Source organism: Miscanthus floridulus, chromosome 8, assembly GCF_019320115.1.
Source record: "Miscanthus floridulus cultivar M001 chromosome 8, ASM1932011v1, whole genome shotgun sequence".
NCBI lineage: Eukaryota > Viridiplantae > Streptophyta > Magnoliopsida > Poales > Poaceae > Miscanthus > Miscanthus floridulus.
The window spans coordinates 122,431,179-122,458,388 of record NC_089587.1 but is presented as its reverse complement, the minus strand read 5'-3'; the positions used below and the strand labels follow the sequence as shown (position 1 = coordinate 122,458,388).

General features: G+C 43.0%; 1 pseudogene; it reads right to left on the bottom strand.

The window, feature by feature from the left end:
- LOC136473448 (uncharacterized) lies at positions 1 to 15,912 on the bottom strand (annotated as a pseudogene).
- Between the last annotated feature and the right edge of the window lie 11,298 nt (positions 15,913 to 27,210).

The window sequence follows — 27,210 nt, the reverse complement described above, 5'->3', positions numbered from 1 at the left end:
AGCTTTACACGTCCAGAGTTTGGCAACTAAACAAGGCCCTAATAAATTGTAGTGTTCTCCTTTCATATAAAGGATTTTTTTTTAACTTCACGTGGCTCGACCACTGCTGGCTATTTCTCCCCTCCCTCCCATGGCCGGTTCTTTCTCTTCTCCCTCTCCTTGTGGCCGATCGGCTTGCCCAACATGCGTAGGCGGCGACACGGCTGCCCAAGATATCATTGAGTGAGGAAGGAAGAAAGAAAATAAAAAAAATGTTGGAGCTCCTTTTTTCTTGAATTCAATTTATTTATTAGCACTTAGCCTGAGGAATTGAACCTAGGACCTCATAAGTGCTCACTACTAGAGAACAGACTTTAGAACGATGTCCCAATTTAGCATTAGCCTCGGCATTTTTTGCCCCCGGGACTAAAGGACCCTTTAGTCCCGGTTGGTATTACCAACCGCGACTAAAGGTCCCTGCCCAACGGTCGTCCGCGGGGCAGGGATCTTTAGTCCCGGCTGGTATTACCAACCGGGACTAAAGGTTTACCTTTAGTACCTTTAGTCCCGGTTGGTAATACCAGCCGGGACTAAAGCTTTTAGTCCCGGTTTGGGTTATGCCCCGGGAATAAAGATTAATATTTAGTCCCGGTTTAGACCCCTAACCGGGACTAATTATCCCGGCCTATAATTCTGCTCAATTCTTCCTCCCCGAGCCCGAGCCATTCCATTATTCAAACTCACTGCCTCTGTTCTTCAGCTTGCTGTTGTTCTTGCACTCTCCCCCTCCATTGGTGTTGCTCTTCGATTTTGGAGGTAACAAACTTAATCCTCTTATGTTTTATCAGTAGCTTATCTCATTTTGCGATGTAGATGCATGTGTAACTTTATATGTTGGACTTTATTATGATTTTATATGTCATTTTTAGCTCAAAATCACATGATGATTTGCATATATGTTTGGATAAACAAAAGTTAAATTAGTTCATCAAAATCACGCCTCGCTCGTCCTCGCTGGAGCACACGCCATTCTCGTCCCCGGTGGCTTACGTGATCTTAGAATTAATTTTTCCATGAAATGAAAAACTTAGAAAATTGTTAGAAAATTGTAGAAAATCCGTACTAGTTGAACTTGCGGACCGTGTTCATGTCGGCGAGCATGTTCTCTGCCGAGCGGTAACGGACGTCAAGGAGGAGCTTTGATTCTACGAGGGAGAGCGGCAACGGTCGTGGAAGACCGTGTTCCCTTTCTCGTAGAATCAGAGCTCTTCCTTGGCCAAGTACGGTGCCGTCCGGTGGAGAAATGCTCGTCGAGATGATCACGTAAGCAAGGTCAACTAGTACGGATGGTTATTTATTGAAACATGTTTTTGAGCTATAATTTGATGGATATTTGAAAATATGAAATTTACACTAGTTTGCAAAAATAAGTATAGAAAGTAGATGACAACTGTTACTGGATCCTCGGCCTCTCGTTCGGTTGCGAAACGACTGAGGCCAGAACTCCCTCTCATTATCTGCGGCAAGTGTAAGCAGAAGATTGTGATGGAGTACCGAGTCAAGAGACAGGGACCCAACAAGGGTCGTGTTTTCTACAAGTGCCCGGATCGCGATGTGAGTTTCTTACGCATTTTATAATTATGGCTAATTGACCTGCTTTTCTTGAATATTTTTGACTAAATATTTTTTGGCTTTAATTTCAGTGGGAGGGCAATGGATGCGATGGTTGGTACTGGGAGGAAGATTATGCTACATACGTGCAGAATTTGGGTGCGCTTGAGGTAGCGGATGCTGCTGATGAGGCAGTGAGCCAGCAGGAGAAGCTTATTGATATTCAACAGAAGAATGATTTGTCTGTTTTAGTTGCATACGATCACAAAATAATTATGTTACTGAAGTGCATTGTAGTTTTAGTTTGTTTAGTGATAGTTGGGATTGCTTACGTTGTAGCCAGGCTTAGTTAATTAATCAACCGTGTGTGTGTCATTTATGTTGTGTAATAAAATACTTAATTATGTTCAAGGTTTTCATAATTTGTCGTGTAATACAGATTATGTTACGCCATTGGATGTACAATGCCGATCGTCGCTCCCAAGACTTTATAGAGGGCTTGCACTATTTCTTAGGTGTGGCCGAGGCAAATAAGCGGGATGGTTTCATATGCTGTCCATGTGCCCTATGTAAGAATTTAAAGGAATATTCAAGCTCAATGAGTCTTCATTCACATTTGCTTAAGTCAGGTTTCATGTCAAACTATATATGTTGGACTAAGCATGGAGAAAGTGGGGTCATGATGGAAGAAGGTGAAGGAGAAGATTTAGACATTGATGACATTATTGCTCAGTATGGTGCCTTTGATGATACTACAATGGGGGGAGATGAAGAAGAGGTAGCAGTAGAAGATGATCTCGGTGATGCTCTTGGCGATGCCATTTGTGATGCACAACAAGAATGGGAAAGTGAAAAAGAGAAAGTTAAGTTGGAGCGCATGCTTGAGGATCATAGGAAGTTGCTATACCCGATGGCCGAAGAGGGGCAAAAAAAGCTGGGTACAACACTGGAATTGCTACAGTGGAAGGCAAAGAATGGTGTATCCGATAAGGCATTTGGGAATTTATTAAACCTCATAAAGAAGATGCTTCCGAAGCCAAATGAATTGCCCACCACTACGTACGAAGCAAAAAAGGTTGTCTGCCCTTTGGGATTAAAAATCCAGAAGATACATGCATGTCCTAATGACTGTATCCTCTACCATGGCAATGAATACGAGAATTTGGATGAATGCCCGGTATGTAAAGCATCGCGGTATAAGATCAGGCGCGATGATCCTGGTGACGTCGAGGGTGAACAACGTCCTAGAAAGAAAATCCCTGCCAAGGTTATGTGGTATGCTCCTATAATACCACGCTTAAAACGTTTGTTCAGAAATAAAGACCACGCAAAGTTGTTGCGGTGGTATAAAGAAGACCGTAAGGTAGACAATATGCTGAGACACCCAGCTGATGGGTCCCAGTGGAGAGCGATAGATAGAGAATTTTCAGAGTTTGCAAATGAGGTTAGAAACTTAAGGTTCGCCTTAAGTACAGATGGTATGAATCCTTTTGGACAGCAGAGCACTAGTCATAGCACTTGGCCAGTTACTCTATGTATCTACAACCTTCCTCCATGGTTATGCATGAAGCGGAAGTTCATTATGATGCCGATCCTCATCCAAGGTCCGAGGCAACCTGGAAACGATATTGATGTATATCTGAAGCCATTAGTTGAAGAACTTCTAGTTTTATGGAACAAACCAGGTGTACGTGTCTGGGATGAGTACAAACAAGAACACTTTGACAAAGAATCGACATGTCCGCAACGCAATCGACGTGATGCACCTGACAAAGAATCTTTGTGTGAACCTGTTAGGATTCATGGGTGTGTACGGGAAGCCAAAGGATTCACTTGAAGCACGCCAGGACTTGCAGTGCATGAAAGAACGAGACAACCTTCATCCAGAGAAGACAGGTGATGGACGTCATTACTTAAGTCCTGCTAGCTACACGCTTAGCAAAGAAGAGAGGGACAGCATGTTCGAATGTCTAAGCAGCATCAAGGTCCCATCGGGATTCTCCTCCAATATAAAGGGTATAATAAATGTGCCAGATAAAAAATTCCTAAACTTAAAGTCCCACGACTGCCACATGCTTATGACGCAATTGCTTCCAGTTGCTTTAAGAGGAATTCTACCTCCACATGTACGTCTAGCCACCGTGAAGCTATGTGCATTTCTCAATGCAATTTCTCAGAAGGCAATCAATCCAGTGGAACTAGCTACTCTACAGAACGATGTGGTTCAATATCTTGTCAGCTTTGAGTTGGTGTTCCCTCCATCCTTCTTTAATATCATGACACACATCCTAGTTCATTTGGTGAAGGAGATTAGTATTCTTGGACCTGTGTTCTTACATAACATGTTCCCCTTCGAGAGGTTTATGGGAGTCTTGAAGAAATATGTGAAAGTCCGTTCTAAGCCTGAAGGAAGCATCGCCCAGGGCTATGGAACAGAGGAGGTCATTGAGTTCTGTGTTGACTTTATTCCTGACATTGCTCCGATTGGCGTTCCCGAATCACGACATGAGGGGAGACTCAGTGGTAAAGGAACTTTAGGGAAGAAAACATATATTGGCATGGAAGACGATTATTTCAATAAAGCACACTACACAGTTCTTCAGAACTCGTCATTGGTGCATCCGTACATCGAGATACATAAGGAGTTCTTACGATCCAAGTTTCCAGGGAAGACTGAAGCTTGGATTAGGCGTCAGCACATGAAAAGTTTCAGTGGTTGGTTGCGAAAAGAATGTCAAGGCGATGACAATATTGATGAGCAACTGTATTTGTTGGCTAGGCAGCCATCGTGGCATATCCTCACGTACCAAGGGTACGAGATAAATGGGAATACATTTTACACAGTTGCCCAAGATAAAAGGAGCACCAATCAAAATAGTGGTGTTCGCATAGATGGCACAGATCCAAATGGGAATATACAAACATATTATGGCCGCATAGAAGAGATATGGGAACTAGACTACGCACCTAATTTTAAAGTCCCTTTGTTCCGGTGCCAATGGGTGAAGCTGACCGGAGGAGGGGTAACAGTCAACAAAGAGTATGGAATGACAACAGTGGACCTCAACAATATTGGATACAAAGAGGAACCATTCGTCCTTGCTGCCGATGTGAGTCAGGTGTTCTATGTGAAAGACATGTCTACAAAATCAAAGAGAGGAAAAAACGAAGACATCAACTCAATGATCAATGAGCCAAAGCGCCACATAATTCTTTCTGGGAAAATAAATATAGTAGGAATTGAAGACAAGTCAGACATGTCAGAAGATTACGAAAGAAATGTCCGAATTCCACCCTTCATAGTGAAGAAAGATCCAAGCATCATGTTAAATGATGAAGACACTCCATGGTTACGACAAGATCATAACCAAGGGTCATACGTCAAGAAGAAATTCACTGTTGTGCCCGCATGATACAACGATGCATGTTTAATATATTATGTTTTAGAGACGGATATTATGTAATATGTTTTCGGAACCCTAGATTGTCTAAAATTGAAAAGTTTTGAATACCAAGTTTGTTCATATCATCAATATCTACAATCCTTATATAGACCATTTTTTCATTTGAGAAAGCTTGAACAAAATGTAGTTCAATTTTCACAAGTGTGTGACATAGTTTTAGAAAGTCTATAAGAGATAAGGAAAATTGTGACTAGTGTTTGATAAAAATTTATCAAATGGGAAAATGATCTATGTAACAATTGTAGATCTTGCTGAGATGATCAAACTTGGTATTCAGAGTTTTTTCATCTGAGGTCATTTAGTGTCTCATTTGAGCAAGTTTGACCAAGTCAAATTTGGTCAAATGAAAAAACAACACTTTGACCCTAGTATTATGGACTCTAAATGACTTCGAATTGAAAAGTTTTGAATACCAAGTTTGTTAAACTCAAAAAGATCTACAATTGTTGTTTTGGTCAACTTTCCATTTGAGAAAGTTTGGACGGTTCAAATTTATGATTTTTAAATTTCGACGCCTACAAACTAGTTTTCGGAACCCTAGATTGTCTAAAATTGAAAAGTTTTGAATACCAAGTTTGTTCATATCATCAATATCTACAATCCTTATATAGACCATTTTTTCATTTGAGAAAGCTTGAACAAAATGTAGTTCAATTTTCACAAGTGTGTGACATAGTTTTAGAAAGTCTATAAGAGATAAGGAAAATTGTGACTAGTGTTTGATAAAAATTTATCAAATAGGAAAATAATCTATGTAACAATTGTAGATCTTGCTGAGATGATCAAACTTGGTATTCAGAGTTTTTTCATCTGAGGTCATTTAGTGTCTCATTTGAGCAAGTTTGACCAAGTCAAATTTGGTCAAATGAAAAAACAACACTTTGACCCTAGTATTATGGACTCTAAATGACTTCGAATTGAAAAGTTTTGAATACCAAGTTTGTTAAACTCAAAAAGATCTACAATTGTTGTTTTGGTCAACTTTCCATTTGAGAAAGTTTGGACGGTTCAAATTTATGATTTTTAAATTTCGACGCCTACAAACTAGTTTTCGGAACCCTAGATTGTCTAAAATTGAAAAGTTTTGAATACCAAGTTTGTTCATATCATCAATATCTACAATCCTTATATAGACCATTTTTTCATTTGAGAAAGCTTGAACAAAATGTAGTTCAATTTTCACAAGTGTATGACATAGTTTTAGAAAGTCTATAAGAGATAAGGAAAATTGTGACTAGTGTTTGATAAAAATTTATCAAATGGGAAAATGATCTATGTAACAATTGTAGATCTTGCTGAGATGATCAAACTTGGTATTCAGAGTTTTTTCATCTGAGGTCATTTAGTGTCTCATTTGAGCAAGTTTGACCAAGTCAAATTTGGTCAAATGAAAAAACAACACTTTGACCTTAGTATTATGGACTCTAAATGACTTCGAATTGAAAAGTTTTGAATACCAAGTTTGTTAAACTCAAAAAGATCTACAATTGTTGTTTTGGTCAACTTTCCATTTGAGAAAGTTTGGACGGTTCAAATTTATGATTTTTAAATTTCGACGCCTACAAACTAGTTTTCGGAACCCTAGATTGTCTAAAATTGAAAAGTTTTGAATACCAAGTTTGTTCATATCATCAATATCTACAATCCTTATATAGACCATTTTTTCATTTGAGAAAGCTTGAACAAAATGTAGTTCAATTTTCACAAGTGTGTGACATAGTTTTAGAAAGTCTATAAGAGATAAGGAAAATTGTGACTAGTGTTTGATAAAAATTTATCAAATGGGAAAATGATCTATGTAACAATTGTAGATCTTGCTGAGATGATCAAACTTGGTATTCAGAGTTTTTTCATCTGAGGTCATTTAGTGTCTCATTTGAGCAAGTTTGACCAAGTCAAATTTGGTCAAATGAAAAAACAACACTTTGACCCTAGTATTATGGACTCTAAATGACTTCGAATTGAAAAGTTTTGAATACCAAGTTTGTTAAACTCAAAAAGATCTACAATTGTTGTTTTGGTCAACTTTCCATTTGAGAAAGTTTGGACGGTTCAAATTTATGATTTTTAAATTTCGACGCCTACAAACTAGTTTTCGGAACCCTAGATTGTCTAAAATTGAAAAGTTTTGAATACCAAGTTTGTTAATATCATCAATATCTACAATCCTTATATAGACCATTTTTTCATTTGAGAAAGCTTGAACAAAATGTAGTTCAATTTTCACAAGTGTGTGACATAGTTTTAGAAAGTCTATAAGAGATAAGAAAAATTGTGACTAGTGTTTGATAAAAATTTCTCAAATGGGAAAATGATCTATGTAACAATTGTAGATCTTGCTGAGATGATCAAACTTGGTATTCAGAGTTTTTTCATCTGAGGTCATTTAGTGTCTCATTTGAGCAAGTTTGACCAAGTCAAATTTGGTCAAATGAAAAAACAACACTTTGACCCTAGTATTATGGACTCTAAATGACTTCGAATTGAAAAGTTTTGAATACCAAGTTTGTTAATTTTGGTCGAATTGAAAAAACAACAATCCTTATATAGGCCATTTTTTCATTTGAAAAAGTTGTACAACAAAAAATACTATATTTTCTTTATTTTTATAGGTTTAACAAAAATTTCCTGTCAATTTTGGTCAAAAACCGAGAAAAAATTGAAACATTGATGTTACAATAATGTGATAATAAATTTCCTATCGAATAATATTAGTTTTATTAATTTTAAGTTACAAATATATTTTTGCATTAACAAAATACTTAGTATTAGTAACATTTATATTCTATATTCATAAAAGAAATTAAAAACTATAGGTTACAAAATTTTCCTATTTACAATAAATAATTAGTTAATCAATAGAATTTTTTAAAATAAATATTGCAAAGTATTGAAGTTGCTATGGAATTAATTGATTAACCTAGTATTAAACAAAATCAAAATCCCAGGTCTTTCCAATTACGCTGGCGGGTTGCCAAAATTTTTGGTGCCTTCAGTCCCGGCCCAGACCAAGAACCGGGACTAAAGGGTGAGCGGCAATTTCGGTGCCCGCCCAAAATACTTTTAGTCCCGGCTAGTAACACCAACCGGGACTAAAAACCCTTTAGTCCCGGCTTGTAAGGCGAGCCGGGACTAAAGGGTTGGGCCTTTAGTCCCGGCTGGTAATACAAGCCGGGACTAAAGGGTTTTTAGTCCCGGTTGGTGTTACTAGCCGGGACTAAAGGGTCCCGGCCTATATATATCGAACGGTTTCATCTTCTACCTTTCGATCTACACGTCGATCATCGCCGCCGCCACCGCCATCTTCGATCTCGCCTCCGTCGCCCCAGCCCCGCCCGGCCGTACATCGAGCTCGTCTCTGCCGCGCCGCCGTCGTCTTCTACCCCCGCCCGGCCGCGCCATCCGCCCGGCCTCGTCTCTGCCCGCACCCGAGCCCCCTCCGTCGACCGCTTCCCGCGCGCCCGGCGGCCTCGTCGTCGAGCCCCGCCGTCTCCGCCGCCGTACGTCGTCCTCGCGCGATCGAGGTGCTCAGCTCGGCCCCGCGCGTGGCCGGCCAGCACGCCCTACCGGCCCGCGCCATCCGCCTCGATCCACAGCGCGCCTGCTAGAGCTTAGCTTGCTCTCGGCCGGCCAATATATATTAGATTAAAATGTTAGATTTAATTAGTAGTTTTTGATATATGTTAGATTTAAATGTATTAAAATTTAATTAGTACTTTATTTAGATAGTTTTTTTAGATAGTTTTTTATTATAGTATTTGATATATGTTAGATTAAAATGTATTAAATTTTAATTAGTACTTATTTAGATAGTTTTTTTTAGATAGTTTTTTATTATAGTTTTTGATATATGTTAGATTAAAATGTATTATCTATTACTAGTTTATCTAATTTCATGTTAGATTTATTTAATTGGATTTAGTAATTATATATTCTATCTCTCTATATATATATATCTAGAGAGAGATTCTATATGTATACATATGGTACTTAATTAATTATTTCTATATGTATATATACATGTACTTATTTTCATGTGTTGAGAGAGAGAAAATTGTATCTAGAGAGACATTCTATGTGTTATCACATGCATATCTAGAGATATAGACATATGCACTTATTTCTATGTGTTGAGAGAGAGAAAATATATTGTATCATTCTATGTGTATATATATACATGTACTTATTTCCATGTTTTTGGATCGAAAGTGTTTTTGATTCGATTCCAAAGCCTATACCTTATTATTGTTTATCCTTATGAAATATTATGTGTTATTATATTTAATTGGATTTAGTAATTCTATATGTGTTATCACATGTACTTATGTTATGTACCATAATAATTCTATCTATGTGTTATCTTGAAGATACAAATGGCTGCTCCGGATGATAACTTGAGTGATGACATAATGGTGGATATTATCAACGCCGGCACCAATGTGGATGTAGATGACACGAGTCAGTACTTTGCTGATTATGAGGATATCCTGAATATGCCGGTGGTTGAAGATCAACAAATTGTCGCGCAAGAAAATACTGGCGAGGTATATTCGATTATCTATCATCTCTTATAGATGCATGCGTACGTATATTTGTTGTTAATCGTTGTGTTTCTACTCATGTAGCCGGTCTCTGGATCTACATCAACCACCAACAAAAGTAGGAAAGTCCGAGGGCCAAAAAAGCCATTAGAGGGCCGTTTCATAATATCAGAATTCGACACCGACACCGGCAAACCATTGGGACCACATGCTCAGACATATGTCAATCAATGCGGGTTCATTGTAAGGGATAGGATCCCAGTTAGTGCTCGTGAATGGAAGCAGAAGATATCCGCTCCTAATGTTAGTTTTGTATCTGATCGTGATAAGAACCTAGCTTGGAGAGATATCACTCAGCATTTCACATTACAAGCAGATGATGCTTTGAAGGAGCTAGTGAGGGATTGGACAATGAAGAAGATGGCAACATTGTTCCAGAGTTAGAAGAAGACATTGTATAAAAAGTTTATCTTGAAGAATGCTACGCCGAATTTCAATGCTAAGGCGTTTGTCAAGTTGGAGTCCCATTGGGATGCCTTCGTAGAATACAAGACATCTCAAGACAGTGAGGAACGTGTGATGAGGAATCGGCAGAATGCTCGACAGAAGCAATACCATCATCGCATGGGATCAGGTGGTTATAGGAGTGCTATTCCCAAGTGGCAGAACCTAGAAGCAGAGATTACTGCCAAGGGAATCATACCTGAAACAATAGAAAAGAACTGGCCTCAACGCGCGAAGAATTGGTTCTACGCTCATGGGGGAAGCCTAGACCCAGACACTGGCAAGCTAATTTTCGACCAAAAAATTGAGAGAGCAACACAGAGACTAGCTCGTGCTAGGGAAGAAGCTGATAGTGGTGTTTTCAAGCCCAACAGAGAGAAGGATGAATTGACATATGCCCTAGAGAATCCCGAACACGGTGGTCGAACAAGAGGCTATGGGGCGGTTTCGTGGCTACACGCATTCCCAGCAGACAAGGATACCTACAGAAGCCGCCAGAGAAAGAAGGATGAGGAGGCAGAACGAATTCATGCATTGGAGCAATTTGTTGATGAGTCACGACAAGCATTGCTTGAATCACGTGAACGAGAAAAATCTCTTGAGGCAAGAATGCAGGAGGAGATCAAGAGGCAAGTGCAGCTAGCAATGAGTCAAATGCAATCACAATCAACGCCGGGAGTCACCATTAGCCCCGTTGGTCAGATGAAAAGCAGTTGTGCTTCTACGGAGCTGCCAGTTATTCAAGACGACGCTGGGTTACGCTTCCCTGTTGATGACATTACCGAGCCTCTAACAAAATGTGAGCTGCACATTCCAGATGGTAATGCATCAATCATGGTGGCTGTCGGGGTTGTATCTCCAATAGACCGAACGAAGACACCAAGAATCCATGGGTCAGTTATTCAACTTGGATATGCTAGCGTCTCGGTCGATAGAGTGCTCAAAGGTTACAGCAATGTTCCTCTTGACATTGAAGGCGGTGATGGGGAGAAGACACTAGGAGAAACAGAGAAGACATTTATTCAATGGCGCAAACGCTTCATCATCATTCCTGGGGCGCCACCGCTTCCTCTACCTCACCCTAGGTACGAATGAAAGTGAATGAAATATTATTTTCCATTAATTTTCTATTGGCTTCAAAAATAATTGACACACAAATTGTTTTTATAGCAGGGTCTCTCCCCAGCCTAGCCTAATCATTCATTCCCCATCTCATCACAGCGTCGCGGGGGGCGAGACGACTTCATCCCCACGGCGATCGCCAACTCCTACACCGGCCCCATCGCCTCCACAACGATCTCCAACTCCTACACCGGCCCCATCGCCTCCACAACGATCTCCAACTCCTACACCGGCCCCACCGCCTCCACAACGATCTCCAACAACTCCTACACCGGCCCCACCGCCTCCACAACGATCTCCAACGTCTCCACGCCGGTCTCCACCAACACTGGCCTCATCGCCTCCACGCCGATCTCCAACACCGCCCCACCCCCTCCACAGCGACGCACTACAAAGACGTCTAAGGTCCCGGCGGCAAAGAAGACCCCAAGAAAAAGAGTTATTTCTCAAGAAATACTTCCTGAAAAGACTGATGAGCAAATAGCAGCTGAAGAAGACAAAAAAGTAAAAGATTTTTTTATAGATATCAAAAACAAGAGTCAAGCAAAGCTTAAGGAGAAGCCGTACTTTTACATACCACGAGATGTGCTGAGGCAGAAGGTCGATGCTCACAAGAAAAAGATGATTGAACTTCGTAAGCCTTCGCCACTATCAGACTATGACCGCTCCCTCGTGAAGTCACATGATGCAGATAAGAAAAGGAAAAGAGCATCAGGGAAGGATGTCCCACAGCTCGGACAACAGAAGCAACCAATGCAAAATCTTGTTGTTGCTAATGAATATGGTTCCAACATAGAAGTCTATCGACCAGACAACTCTGGAGAAGTGTCGGTTCAAGCCCTTAATGCTTTTTTTAAAGATACTGGTTTAACCTTGGATCAATTGACGGGCAAAGCTCCAATCCAGAACCTGGAAGTTGATACCTGGAAGACTTATAAATATGGCAAAAGTCTATACAACCCTGCGGCTCTGAATGAATTGGGTACGCAAATGTACTTGCTCAACAAGTGGTACATGCAGGCGTGTGGCAGGGGTGAGCAGTGGATCTTTGTCAGATTTAGAGACCATCATTACTTCCGTGGCGATGACATCTTACATATTAGTTTCGAAGAATTGCATCAACTATTCCACTTGGACGCTCTGGACAAATCAATCATGAGCTCCTTTTGTTTGTAAGTGATTCTTACTTTTATTTAATAAACTCACTTCCATGCGTACGTGTATATAATTATCCTCACATGTAACTTATATTTATATATAGATTCCAGATGTCAGAGCTCCAAAGAATACAAGACACCAGTGTTGGCTTCATTGATCCTTATATCGTATTCAAAACCGATATTATTGTCAAGGACTACTGGGTATCTGAAGCACAGACGAATATCATGAAGTTCTTCGTGAAGCAGCACGACAAGACAACAATACTTTTCCCGTACAACTTTGAGTAAGTGTTAATAATAATGTAGTCTACACATTTTATGTAATATCAATACAACTTATATGCATGTACGTGTGTGTATAAACCAATGCAGTTTTCACTGGATACTCATTGTCATTGAGTTAAACTCAAGTCGGTTACTAATCTTTGACTCGTTGAGAAAAGAACGGGCACTATACCAAGATATGATAGACATTATCCAGGGGTAATTTCGATCTCTCGCGCACAACTATTATTGAATAGACTTTGCCATAATTTATTAACGATCGTACATTATTGGTCGCACAGGGTTTGGAAAGAGTTTATTCGGCAACATCGCAAGGATTGCAAGGCACCACTTAATGTAGTTGAAATACCAGTAAGTTGTACTATATACACTTCCCCACGTGTTTAATTACTATATCGTACTTCAATTTACGTGTGAGATGATGAGAATAATCTTCTTCTCGTACAGTGGTGTTTGCGGCAGGAACCAGGTAATAACTTGTGTGGATACTACGTTTGTGAATTTATCACTGCGCACATAAGAAGAACTCCTGAAGATGTCCTCAGAGTACGTATATATCAATTTTTATTTATTTTTAAATGAATATATATACATATATGTGTATTAATACTTTTCCTTTTATTTCAAATGCAAGACTGAATGGTTGAAACGAAGGGTCATGCAAAAAGACCATCTGAAAGCAGTTCAAGAGTCAATAGCAGGATATCTTCTAGAAAAAGTGCTAAATCCCAACGGCGAGTTCTACTTTGATCTTAAGGAATAAATGATGTAAATTAAATGTTTATTGATATCGTTATTTTCGAGAACAAGATTATGAAAGTGTTGTATATATACATATATATATATATATATCTATAATATATATAGTTTCATACTTTATTCGAATATAATAATGCTCAAGATGAGAATTAGATGTAATTATATGCATGCGTGTATTTATATTAGCAACGTAGAATATGTACATAAAAACATATTATATATTAAACAAATACGTGTAACTGAACTGAAAACAAATTAAACAAAAAAAAAGAAAAAGAAAAGGAACCTTTAGTCCCGGTTGGGGTTACCAACCGGGACTAAAGGGTGAACCATTAGTCCCGGTTGGTAACCCCAACCGGGACTAAAGGGTGCGCTAGGTTCGCTCGGCTGGAGGGCCTTTAGTCCCGGTTGGTGTTACCAACCGGGACTAAAGGTCCCTCTTTAATCCCGGCTCGATGACCCGGGACTGAAGGTTCCACCTTTAGTCCCGGGATCGTTGTCCCGGCGCGGTAACCGGGACTAAAGGCTGTTATCGCCCGGGACAACAGGTCCATTCTGTAGTAGTGGCTGCTAGAAGTATCTAACCAACTTAGCAAGAGGCCATTTGCATTAGCACTGGCTATAGCAAAAAGAGATTGTATTTGCTCAAACTGATGGTGATGCTCTTAGTTAGAGGTGGAGGGAGCAAATTGTTATACCAAAAAAATAGCTTTTTATTTGGTCTAGTCATATGCATGCAAATTCAAGAACAGAACAAGTATATTCAAGTGAAAGTAGTTACCAGGACAAATCAAAATCTGCTCGCATCATGTACACTAATCAATTGGATTCTTGGAAATAAGCAAGTAAATTAATCAGTAGCCTAATCTGATGTGCAGACCCATGAGTCGACGATGCCTGCTTGCGTTCTCATGCCCGCCGTTGCCGCCACCGGGGCCGTCGCTGTGGAGCCGTCGGCCGACGGGTTACGCCGACTGCGCTCCAGGAGAGGCCGCGTCGAAGAGTACGTCGCCTTGCAGTCGCCGCCGTTGCGCGGGTGCAAGTGTGCGTGCGGCTTGGGTGCCCACCATGACGCCGTGGTCGTGTGTGAGACCCAAGAAGTCCGCCGGGTCCTGCAGCCTCGTGGCGGACGACGGCGGCGGCGGCGCTATGCCGCGGTCGAACGCTGGGTGCGCCGCGTAATTGTCGTCGCCGCCGAGGGAGGATCTCTGGTGGAACGAGTGGTAGTGGTTGCTGCTGTGATCTTGCTGCATCCCGAGAAGAGCGGACGTCGAGGCTGCTGTGAGCTGGTGGTAGCTGTCGCTGGACGACGCCAAGGCCGTCGTGCCTGCGGTGGTGGTGGAAGCAGGGGCAGTGGAGATGTTGGCCGACGCCGGTGAGGACGTGGAGGGCGAGGTGAAGCTCGGCGGGTAGGGGGTCGACGACGCGTGGACCTGGACCTTCTGCCCGAAGGGGCGGAGGAGGTACTGCGGGAGCGTGGCGGGGCCCGTGGTCCCGGCGGCAGCGGTGGCAGTGCGCAAGGGGAAGAAGTGATGGTCGAAGCGGAAGCGTGCGGTCGCGCCGCCGGCGAAGGGCGGGGCGGGGATGCCGGTGAACTCCTGCACCATGGCGCGGAAGTTGGAGGTGTCGGTGGTGAGCACCGTGGTGGGCGCGCGGCGCGACGCCCGCGCACGCTTCCTCGACCCCCGTGGCGGCGCCGCCGCTGCGGCCTGGGCGGGCGCTGCGTCAGCCTGGTCGGCCGCCGCAGAGGCCGCCATAGCTGCACCATGGCCGAGCAGCGACGGCAGCGAGGTGTCTGCGCCGGCCGGGAGTGGCGCCGTCGTAGAGCACCAGTTGGACAGCGGCGGCGTGCGGAGATCCTGGAGGCCGTAGATCAAGGAGCCGCCGCCGAAGCCCGGCACGGATGGCGGCGGCGGCGGCTGCCGGAGCAGGGCGGAGAGCGGCGAGGAGTCGGCACCGCATCTGGAGTCGAACTCGTCGCCGCCGCCGCTGGACGACTGCAGGCTGCCGCTGTTGCCGGAGTCCATCCCACGGAACGTAGGCGCGAGAGCCCGCGGCGCCGCGCCAGGGCGTGGTGCAAGTGCAAACCGCAGTCCGCAGCTCACCAAGCTACGACCTTCGCACCAACCGACCAACGGAAGAAGCGAAGCAGGACCAGGGACGGTGGTGCAGCGCGCAAGGAGACGCGCGCACGCCGAGTCCAGTCGGCAGATCGACTGGCCGGAGTGGAGACCGAGAGGATCGGAGGGAGTGAAGATAGCCGCGACCGGGAGCGACGACGAGGCGAGACAGAGAAAGGAGAAGAGAGGCAGGCACGCTGCACGCATATGGGTGTGGCCGTGGCCCGCGGCGGAGGGTGTTTTTGTATGGAAATGGCGATCGGCCGGCCCTGGCGAGCGCATGATTAGGCGCTGGCGCGCTGCGAAAAGTTGCGTGCGGGCGGGCGGGGTGCTTGGGGCCCGGGCACGGCCCCCGCCAGGCAGCGATCCAGAGGTCTATTCGGGTCGGGGGTGGGGCGCGCGCTCAGCAAAGCGTCGCGGTCGCCGGTCGGCAGGGGGGAAATCATGTCGTCTGCCCCTGCCTGCCCAGCTTTCCTTCAGCTTAGATCACCCAACGCCACGGGCTTTGCTTTCATGTTAGAGACTGTGAATGACGATCCCAGCTGTGGTGCTGTACTTAACACTGGTGTGACTGTGGATACAAAAATTCTATCTACGGTCCAGCCATCCAGGTATGAGTATAAGATTCTAGCTTGAGTACACATTCATTTAAAAAAATGAATTGGGTAGAAGAGATGCCGATTATATAAACAATAATAGTCATTACAACTACTACAAATAACTATGACAACTCTACCAACAACAACAGTAGCGACAAAAACAAAACGACTAAGACAACTCTACCAACAACATTCCACTTGCAAGTTGCAACATTAGCAAACAAACAAACTACGTCGAAGACAAACACATAAAAAAAAGGACAAATAAATCTCTATTACCATGTCCTAGAAGGCATGGCCTTTTAACCCTATTAGTGGCTTGAGGAGATTAGGCGGCAACAATCTCTTTAGGCGTTCTGCGTAGGCTTACACTACATCCTTGTTGAGCTGTTTATTATTTCCAACTATACCCAAATCTTTTTAACACACGCCATTGTGCAAGATGGACATTTCAACGCGATGATCTATCATAAGACTTGCATCGACATCTTGTTCTCGTGTTGAATGGTGAAGGGGAATGCATAGGGCATGCAAGGTCCTCAACCTTCCTAGGTATGGTAGTCGGAGGAGATGTTGCCTCTATTGGTGGATCTTCATCTGTCACCTGGGGCTCTTCTATGTTAACCTCGGCCACAGAATAGGTAGCACAATCTTCAATAATTATGGGAAAGATGGGGGGTCTTTAACTGTCACTTGTGTATCTGAGATCTCATCATCATCAGACGCATCTTGTAACAAAACAACATCCCCAGAGAGGTGATGGTCTATAGTAACATCTGATTTGTCATCTGAATAGAGGAAGTCCCCAAGGTCACCGCGATGACCTACTCCATGGGTATCTGTTAGTGAAACTCTATGCCAAAATCCTTTGTGGCCACCTCTGTGGTCAACTCGTTAAGGATGGAGTCAACAATTTCAGCACATGTGTCGTTATGCAGCAAGCAGTCCTAAGACATACAACCTACCACAAGAGAAGCAAGGATTGATGATGTCGGAGAGTGTGAGAACAAGGGCCAAAGAGCTTAGTCACATCAGAAACATAAGAATGCACGTGCTAGCACAACTTGATAGTAGAAACCTCCTCCCTAAGGGGGCACATTGCTTCTTCCAAACTAACTTCGATCAAGTATTTGGGGTCTGATCGCAAAGACTCCACTAGAGGCACAAGTAGGGATTGGAGGTTAAAATGCATCGAAGCAGTGGAGGCACAACAACAGCTACTACAAAACATGATTGGCTATCCTTAACATGTGAACCAATAGGTCACATGGCTAGCGAACGAGTTGTGACGCCCTTGCTTTGGAGACGCGGTCGTAATGTCTACTGGCAATGAAACACCATGCCCTCCTAAAGGAGGCATAGCCACAAATTCATCCCAACTCTGGCCATGCTTAGATTGGCGACATTGAGCAGTAGGAGAGAAGAAACTCCGAGTAGAAAAGGGAGACCAGAAGAGGCATTGCTGCTCTCTATGCCTAGCACGGTGGCAATGAATGTAGTAAATGTAATCCCGATAGGAGCTAACTTGATGGTCATGGGCAAGACAAGCATATACCTTGTACCCATGTTTTGAAGGCAAGGCTCTATTACACTTGCCTCTTCAGCTGTGACGTTTTATGCACACCCTCCACTCAGTCCCCCTCATAGGGAGAGCCTAATGAAGATGATGATGGCATGATGCTTTCTCACATTCTGGCTACATGCATGGATGACATATATTGGGGTGGACACTGGGGGCTTGATGGGGCTTGCCCAGAAGTGGAGAGGACAAAGTGAAGGAGGTGGCGACGAAAGGAGGAGCTCAAGCGGCACAATGAAGCAATCTCAGATCCAACGTCTGCTTTTCTGCTCCTGTAATTGCAAAAGATTCTATCTATTTTTTGTACAAATATGGATATATCGCTTGATTTGTTAACGTTAGTGTTTAAAATACAAAAGATTTTATCTATTTTTTGTGCACTTCTCTTATATTTCAGGTGCTTAAATTTTTCTTGTTGTCCAGGCAACATGTAATTTTATCATTATTTGATTATAGAAAAAAAAATCTAGATTGTCTCTTGTGAGTTGTCTTTTCAATTTTACTAGTTGGTTGTATAAGATTGTTGCTTGAAAATTCAAGTACCTAAAATATAACAACTCCCATTTTTGTAACAATCCAACTCGTTGGTACAGGTATCGAGTATCATGCCTAGCAGGCATGGATACCGGTGCAAAAATGTTACTGTCACTTGAGAGACTAGGAAGGATTCAGAAGAATTCGGATAGGAATTTTGGGTTGGAGAGGGGAGAAGAACAACACCAAGAACAAAGACAATTAGAATCAGTTGGGGAAAATCTGAAAATGTTTGTTATTCTTCTCATATCCCGTTTCTTCACCATATACTTGGCTTTTTACTGTTGAACACGTGAACGCCACTATGAGTCGAGGGCCTACTCTTAACAGGTCAAGCCCAACACCACATGTTTCAAGTCGTGCCCCTCACACCCTCATCTATCTGCTTCAGCCACACGTGTTCCACTCGCCAACAAATGGAAGATTCATGATGATAATTTTTAGTAGACATCTCTATAGTAGTATCCATGTTTTTTTCTTCCGTTGGTTGCTCATCGTCCATGCCCCACATTGGCAGCATTACACAAACCCACTCGGAAATCCCATGAAGGTATCTTGCAATTGTAGGCCTTTTCTCTATTTTTTCGCTAGGGTTACTATTTTTTTTTGGCTCAATACAGTCTCCTTCTCTTCCAATCCTTGACGCTTTTGCCCGGCTTGGATACTTGAACAAGGTTATGTTGAATATCTACTTGACACTTGAAAACCTGACTCCGCCATACTTTTTGGCGGCGTTATTCGTTAAGTAGGTTTATTCTCTCATATATATGATCATTATGGACAAAAGTATATCTGAGACTGGATCCAAGAGGGGGAAATTAAAAGGTGTTCCTATATCTCAGGGAATCACGGCAAGACCTAGAAAGTGCCAATAAGACAACTTCTGGTTTTGGGATGGTGTAACTTGTAGATGCTGCAAGCTTTGTGTAATAGTTGTGCGTTGACATTGCAACAATAATAGTAGATGGATGGATCGATGGAAATGGCCCTCTCCGAACTTTGTACACAGCAAGTGGCTCCCTACTAAATCCCTTGTCCACGCGTGGTGATTGCACACGGATCAATTCAGGGCTTCTCAAACTCAAGGCTCCATTATTTATCATCTGCAATTGCATTTCTAGTTAACAGTGAAATGCAAAGTGAAATCATAGTTCACATTTTAATTTAAAACCATTCATTTTTTTATCCTCCCTATGTTCGGAAATGTTGGATGTTTTAGTTTTATCTTTACTCAAACTTCTCCAATTTCAACTAATTTTATAGGAAAAATATATTATGACCTACAACATCAGATAAATACTCCCTTGTCGATATCCCAAAATAAACCAATTCTTAGAATCATCCTAAGTTAAATTATCTTATGTTTGATTAACTTTATATGAAAGGGTAATAACATTTATGACACCAAACAAATACATTATAAAAACATATTTTGTGATGTATCTAGTGATACTAATTCAATATTATAAATAGTGATGCTCTTAATAAACTTAGTCAATTTTGAAATAGTTTGACTTAGGACAACTCCAAAAAAATTAATTTAATTTGTGACAAGTTATACTATAAAGATATATTTTATGGTGAATTAGATCAATATAATTTAATATTATATATATGTTGGTGTATAAATATGGTCAAAGTTAGCAAGTTTGATGACCTAACAGACGTATGAACAGTACTGTCGCAGGGCCATGATCTGATCCATAAAATAAAAACGTGTCATGGCACATGCATGTGCGTGATCAGGATGGTGAGACGGGACAGTGCAACCTCCTGACGACAAAATAAAGCTACGGATCCATGGCTCTTGTCCTCGAACCTCGATCATCTGTTCAGGGTGTACGTACTGGGGGCTATCACTTATCAGCACTGTTAGTAGTGTCCACCGAGGCATCATGAATTCATGATATAAACCATAAGCCATAAGATGATAGCTACGACGTACCTGCTTCTTTCCAATAATTGTTAACCATCGCTATTTGGATGGGATCAATATAATTTATGGCACACCATTTGACGTACGGCCTGTCCAAGGTGATCATTGTCACCCATAGTAGCCATCATGGGCCGCTGCACCGCTTCTATTTGTTTTGGCCCAACAGGCTCAATAGTTTGGTTCTCAGAATAACTTATATATATTGTCTTCCTTAGGATTTTTTTCATACTCAGAACATTCTCTTTTTGAACATTTTGGCATGAAGCTAAAATATTTTTAGTAGTTATGTTTTTTTTGAAACAAATCACATATATTTCTGGAACATGTTTTTACTTAACCCATGTTTATCCAAAAGCTAGAGTGTTCTTCCATTTAAGCTGTAACTGTAACACTTTACACAGTACAACTTGTGCATACAGGCCGACTGCGTGGTTGGGTTTACGTGGAAGAAGGTTGATGAATGTGGAAGATAAATCCAAACTGGGCTCGGGGCCTGCGACATCGTTGGGCTGCTAAGCTGAATGTTACACCGACAGGCAGCGAAATAGTGGGCTGGCCGTGGACCAATTGTGCAGCATGCTGCCTAAAGCCCATGAGGAAAGCAGAGCTGAGCAGGATGCGCATTTTAGGCGACGGCATTTTTTCGCTGCCAAACAGCCCGAATTTTTTACATTTTAGCTCTTTTTTTAAAAGTTTCTCACAAATAGACCCCTGGCGGAAAGAATTTAGAAAATGGACCCTTAGCTCGGCGCCATTGGTGCTGGCGCCGAGCTAACACGTCTCGGTGCCAGCGTGACATGGCAGTGAGCTCGCCGCCAGTCACTCTAGCGCCAAGCTCGGCGCCGTAGATCTTGACGCCGAGCTCGGCGCTAGAGTGACTGGCGTTGAGCTCACTGCCATTTAACCCCGGCCAACCTTCCTGCCCGAGCGTTCTTCCTCTTCTTTCTCCTTCCTCTCGGGTTTTTTCTCTCTCCACTTCACCCTACCTCACGAATCGGTATATTGGACCTTGAAAACTTTGATTTGATCCGTAGATCTTTGAGAGCAAGGTATCCTCGCTCCCCTCCTAATTTTTTTCGCATCGATTCGGTATGTATTAGTCGAATTTTTGAACGTAATAATCGTCATCACTTCGGGTTTCATTGCATCCATCAATATATGTATTATACAACCGTAGGATGATGTCAAGGCGTGGAAAAGCTAGCAAACCTAGGCGCATGTAGTTATGTTATGTGTTCATTGTTGTGCATCAAATGGGAAACTCTAGGTTTATGGTTTAATGTTAACTGCTTTGGGGTCTTATAACGAAATTGGTTGTATTGTAGTTATGGTTCTCATTGACATTTATTTGTGATGTTTTGATTTATGTTTGTTAAATTACATCCATTTTGTTAGATGCAAGAAATGTTTCGGGAGGAGTTTTGATGAAAACGGGGTCGTCCTCGAGAATTATACCCCGACGCGTCTAGCAAAGATGCCCCCGTCCCTCCTGACCTCGCTGTCCCTAACTGTAACTGTGGTTTCCCGGTCCATGTATTTCAATCGAAACTTTCTAGAAATTGTTTCCACTATCCTTTTTCTTTATTTGTGTAAGTATGCTACTAATATTTTATTGGAATCTCGTTGTGTAGGACCATGAGAGGTGCTTTTTTCTTTCAGTGGATCGACGGTGCAGACAAGTTTATCGTAGGTACCTCCTTTTCGACGATTGGTTTAGAGGGAGACATCCACGTGAGCACTTCAAGCGGTGGGTTCCACCCCCTAACCCTCCGCCAATGACGGCTAAGGAGAAGCACCTAGCCGCAGTTAGATGACTCAAGGAACCTCCTCTGTGCGATTGTGGAGATCGAGCTGTGATAAACCCTGAGAATACGTTGGAGTTTGTGTGTCCAAACAAGCATGAAGTAAGTGCAAAGTGTATGTGTTGAAATGTTGAGCTATATGTGTTCATGTACTAATGTTTACTTATTTAGGTGTTTTCAATGGCGAAGTGTCGTTTCAAGGAGTGGTTGTCCATCTAGTTCAAACACGTAACAAAACACATGTTATTTAGTCCAAATTAGATGATAGATATTACCTAACAAGTACTTTCTAACTACAAACTAAGTAAATAAGATAATAACTACGTATATATATATACAGTGTACTCACTAAATAGCTAGATCATATGTAGTTAACTAAATATGTAACTACATATCTAAGTAGCTATCTAACTATATCTATGTACCTATGTATCTATGTTTCTATCTATCGACATATATATATATCACTAGATCACTAACTAAATCAACTATCTAAGTCATCACATTAACTAGTAAATAACAAATGCCAACTAAGTAGGTACATTGTATATTCATAATTTTTACCTTTCCAACGACTGATCCGCAGACGTCGACGGAGTCGCAGCGGACGATGGGCGTGGGTCAGGTCGACGATCCGGGCCGGCGGTGGCACGGCTGACTGCTGCAGGTGGTGGGGTCGGCGGTGGCGCGCGGCGAAAGCGGGATGCCTGGGGCTCCGCGCGGCGAGTCCGGCTCGATGGGCGCGGGAGGCACGACGGCCGCGGCCGAGGGCGGCGGTGGAGGACGGCAAGGCGGGGCGAGGTGGACAGTGGAGGGCGACAAGGCGGGCCGCGGCCGAGGCCGGCGGTGGAGGCCAAGGCAAGGCTAAGGCGAGGACGGCGATGGAGGGTGGAGGAGGGCCGCTGGCCGCGGGCAACGGCGCGGCGCGGGGCGGGTGAGGGCGGCCCGTGGAGGCAAGGGCGCGGGTGGCGGCGGCGGCGGAGCTCGGCTCTGCTAGGGCGAGAGAGGGAGAGGAAGAGAGGCGCGGGGCCCATAGGTATTAAAGGCTTGGTGCCAGTCACTTTGGCGCCGAGCTCGGCGCCAAGATCTACGGCGCCAGAGTGACTGGCGCCGAGCTCATTGCCATGTCATCTACCGTGCCCAGGAGCTCGGCGCCAGAGACGCTGGCGCCGAGACGTGTTAGCCCGGCGCCAGCATCAATGGCGCCGAGCTAAGGGCCTATTTTTTGAATTCTTTCCGCCAGAGGTCTATTTATGAGAAACTTTCAAAAAGGGCTAAAATATAAAAAATTCGGCCAAACAGCGCTCATCATAAAATAAACATGATAAAAAATCCTTCATGAAATTTTTTCTGTGATGAAGTATCCCCATTTAAAAAAAAAAAAAGAAGTTGCAATTGCTTTGTGCTAATACGTTGAATTGGGCCCCTTTTCTTCAAACACAAGCGCGTGGGAAAAGGAAAGGTTTGCAAAGATCTAATCCCCCTGTATCTGTGACTCTAGGAGTACCGGAAATATAAGAGTGTGTTTAGTTGAGGGAAAGTTGGAATTTGGCTACTGTAGCATTTTCGTTTTTATTTGGTAAATAGTGTTCAATCATGGACTAATTAGGCTTAAAACGTTCGTCTCGTAATTTCCAACCAAACTGTGTAATTAGTTTTTTTCGTCTACATTTAATGCTCCATACACGTATCGCAAGATTTGATGTGATGAATACTGTAGCACTTTTTTGAAATTTGGGTAGCAACTAAACACGCGCTAAATAAGTTCTACGTAGTTTTATTACAGATCGACACGTGCACCTCTTGGACAAAGCATACATGCTTTTAAAGCAACTGTGGGATGTGCCATTGGAACAAAGACGTACAAGCCCGACACATGCGAAAGCGACGGGCTAGCCATTAGGGCACGTACCATGTTCTGATGCGTCTGTACGCACTAAACGATGCAAATTTGCCTGACTAAATGAAGAAAAAGAACGTAGCCGTCTGGCGAAGCGCTGGCTATGGCTCGTGCTCTGACGTGATATCATCGATCGTGTCCTCCTTGTACAGATCCAGTGTGCACACGCTATGGCTAATCTTTGGTTGCACGCCTGCTGGTCGTAGTGCCATCCCATCAATCAAATCATCGTTAAATTGAAATGCTTGTGGACTCTCAGATAAAAATAAATACTCTTGTTTGTATTTGATCAAATCAACAAACTTTTGATCAAGTTCACTAAATACTCTAAAATAGAATCTCTCAAACTTTATTTTTGCTTCATTTATTTTGTATGAAGAGGCAACACAATACACAATAGTATACATGAATTATATTCATACTTGATCATGGTCATATGTAAGCATTAAAAAGTTTGTAGGCGTCTAAATAGATAGCACATTGTATAAATTGCCGATTAAGTTGTCTATTATATATAAATATATTAATATATCATTTATATTCATGGTTTCAAAAAAAAAAAATCTATCCATGATCACCTTATTCATGTCTGATCTTTTTTTTATCAACGAGCAACACAATGATATACATGAATCATATTTACACTTGATCATGGCTACATGAAGACATTTAAAAATTAATAGACAGCCAAGCAGACAACCCATTATACGCGTTGTCTGTATGTATGATGACATCATCGTAGAAACAGCATGCTGTCTTTGGGTTGTGCATGCCCTTAGTCAACCTGCACCCGGGATTGGACACGTGCCTTTTCTTCAAAACTGATTTTTCTTCTTCTTTCACGAATGCTGCTGTTGCACCTATATATATTCCTTTACAGCAACCACAGTTTATATATATATATATATATATATATATATATATATATATATAGACACACACACACAACAAGAAAAGGACCTGGCTGAAAACACACTGCAATATCTCGATCTGCAGGTCCGTTTCAGTCCGGCTCATCAGCTCAGTCAGTAATGGACATGCATCTGTGCTACTGGGACATACGAAGGAGGCACCTCTCGTTTATTTGCTACGCCAACTTTGGAGGAAACAAAAGAGTACTCCAATGACCAATGCAAATGCAACTGAAAGCGCGTGTCCTTTTCATTTGAGCCTAATATTCGCGCATGAGGAGGTTCACAATCATTAGCCGAGCTCTCAATGGGAATAATGTTGTTGGTTCCTAACCAACACTGCTTAAATCATGCACATAGATCAGATTCTCCTAGATTGTTTAGCTATGACAGGCTACTAATTGCCCTGAAGAAAGATCTACTCGATCATGCATTTCAGCCAGTAATGTGCACATCATCAACAAGTGTGCATGGCTCCCTCCCTCCCTCCTACTATTAGTATAGCTTGGCCACTAATCATTTGCCTCGAAGCATGCATGCATGCTTCTGGCTTGTTCATCTTCTTTATTTCTCTTGTTCCACCAGGGAAAGCGAAAGCAGCAGCCCAACAACCAAAGTGGAATCCAACTCCTCGATGGATCACATGGCTGGCTAGTAGTGGCGGCACCTCTCATCGCTAGCTAATTGGCCCCGAAAAGGATATCCTCCTCCCAGGGCTGAAATGATTGTCATTACCAGAGATTCCACTTGGCCCGGCCCCCTTTTGATGTGGGGCTGACTGTGATCCAAGGAGGCCGCCAATGGTGGTGCAGGATTATATTGGATCACCTCGCGCTCGCCCTTGATTTTCTCCTTCCTTTGTGAATCTAGTACATGATATATATGTAGGTTATCTTTGCATTTACACGTGTGCGGTCGCTTGATCCAAGCGTGTATATATTTAGGATTAGTATAATAATGTTTCGGATCAAATCAGAGAAAGCTCTTAGCCTGGTGGTTATTATTGTTTGATTTGACCTGTGTGCTGTGGGTGGGTGGTAACACTTGTTTTCTCCTTCTGTACCTTATGAGCGGCTACTACTATATAATAGTTACAGCTAGGATGGTCTAGTTCTAGCCTACGGTTGTAATCCTGCAGACCTTCCAGCGCCTGCAGACCGCCTAGGGTGCTCATCAACAACGTGTCGTTTGTATTTTAAACTCTTTTTCCTTAATTATAATGGTGTGCGTATTCGAGGAAAAAAAAAGCTAATAGTTACTGCTTCTTATCACATACTCCTATGTCTGAGTGAGTGGTTCGGGTCCATGCGCATGGTGATCGGGCAGAGAGATAGATAATGGTGGGATCCTAGCGCGTGGATGCACTCTGCAAGTAGTCCAGGAAGTGATTGTTTCGGGTTTCCTGATGGCCCCCGCTGTCTTGAGACGACACCACCACAGGCTGGGTGCACCATCAAGAACCGAAACGTTTCGTCAGAATCCATGCCAAAAGGCCTTCGTTCTTCGCTTGTACAACCAGTCCTTTGCAACCAATCCTTCGATGGTCATGGCCGGGTGTACGACGACGGGGTCTCGTCCTAACCCTATCCTGCTCTGGCCCCGCGTGGACCGATGTAGAAATCAGGCGTCCCTGTCTGGAGAACAGATGTAAAGCGAGAGACGGTAGAAAGAAAGAAAGAAACCACGGCAGGGCCGGGTTCCACCGTTCCAGGGTCGTCCGTGTAACACCCCAGCCCTGGTACAACGGCACAGGCCCACTCTACTGATGGGTGTGCCTCCATATATAGCAACCCGCCTCTGGTACTAAACCTTGGTGAACAGTGGTTCACGATGCTATAGTATCCCACGTATACAGTATCCGAGCTACAGTACCCTGATTGTGGCCTGGCCCAACTCGTTGCTACCGTGCGCGCAACTACAGTCCCCCCATCTACAGCCCCCCTCGCCTAGCACTATTCAATTCGGCCTATGAGCTGACTAGCTTACTTGTCGACTGGCTATTCTTCTAGGGTGCTCGCCGCCCAATGATAGCTCGCCGGAACGGGAGGAGAACGACTGAAAAATCTAGGGGGGTGGGGGGCGGGGGTTCAATCAGGTGAGGACAATCACACGCATTCATTCAGACGTTGTGAAAGCTGTACTTGTGGCTTCGGCTTGTGATTTGTGGTGAGATGGCGGTTTGGATCCTTTTCTTTCCTGTCAAACCAGTTAATCTCCGGTCCAATTCGAGTCATGTTCCTTGCAACTGAAAACAACTGACCAGGACTAGTTAATTAAGAGGGTTAAAAAAAACAGAAAATCGGAAAAATTACTAAGGGCCTGTTTGGTTCCTTTAGTGATCCTACTAAAGTTTAGTGATCCCACTAAAGTTTAGTAGCACCCTGTTTGGTTCTATTCACTAAAG